At 37.6% G+C, this 760-nt stretch overlaps 1 non-coding gene across 1 annotated transcript; it reads right to left on the bottom strand.

Annotated features, from left to right (window-relative positions):
• Positions 1-219: 219 nt before the first annotated feature.
• On the bottom strand, positions 220-292 carry Trnas-uga. Its single transcript has one exon. It is a non-coding gene; the product is annotated as a tRNA-Ser (tRNA).
• Between the last annotated feature and the right edge of the window lie 468 nt (positions 293-760).

Below are 760 nucleotides of genomic sequence, written 5' to 3'. Positions count from 1 at the left end.
CACCAGATACACTCCATTACACAATAAGTACGGCTAGAAACAAATAGTTGCGTATAATATAACTCAAGATAGCCGTTAACACTGTTAAATTATATATATAAATCATCAAAGAAAGGTAAATACAGTGTTCGAATAAAGGACATAATAATACATCGTGTAGCATAGCTCTCAACGAATGTAGTTGTGTAAATAAATGAATAAAGAAATTGTGTAATAAAATGCCTCTGGCGGGACTCGAACCTGCGACCTCTCGCTGTCAAGGCGAGTGTCATAACCACTAGACCACGGAGGCTTCATGGTTGAACAGATTCAAATACCACCAGATACACTCTATTACACAATAGGTACGGCTAGAAACAAATAGGTGCATATAACATAAATCAAGGTAGCCGTTAACACTGTTAAAATTAACAGTGTTAAATGTTATATGCACCTATTTGTTTCTAGCCGTACCTATTGTGTAATAGAGTGTATCTGGTGGTATTTGGATCTGTTCAACCATGAAGCCTCCGTGGTCTAGTGGTTATGACACTCGCCTTGACAGCGAGAGGTCGCAGGTTCGAGTCCCGCCAGAGGAATTTTATTACACAATTTCTTTATTCATTTATTTACAGGACTACATTCGTTGAGAGCTATGCTACACGGTGTATTTATTAAGTCCTTTATTCGAACACTGTATTTACCTTTCTTTGATGATATATATATATATATCGCCACTGAGGAAGGACTAGTGTTGTCCGAAAGCTCTGGTTCTATTTCT

Source organism: Anneissia japonica, unplaced genomic scaffold, assembly GCF_011630105.1.
Source record: "Anneissia japonica isolate Jap-2015-1 unplaced genomic scaffold, ASM1163010v1 scaffold183526_len771_cov75, whole genome shotgun sequence".
Taxonomy (NCBI): domain Eukaryota; kingdom Metazoa; phylum Echinodermata; class Crinoidea; order Comatulida; family Comatulidae; genus Anneissia; species Anneissia japonica.
The sequence above is the reverse complement of the archived record's forward strand: the minus strand, read 5'-3'. Positions and strand labels throughout refer to the sequence as shown.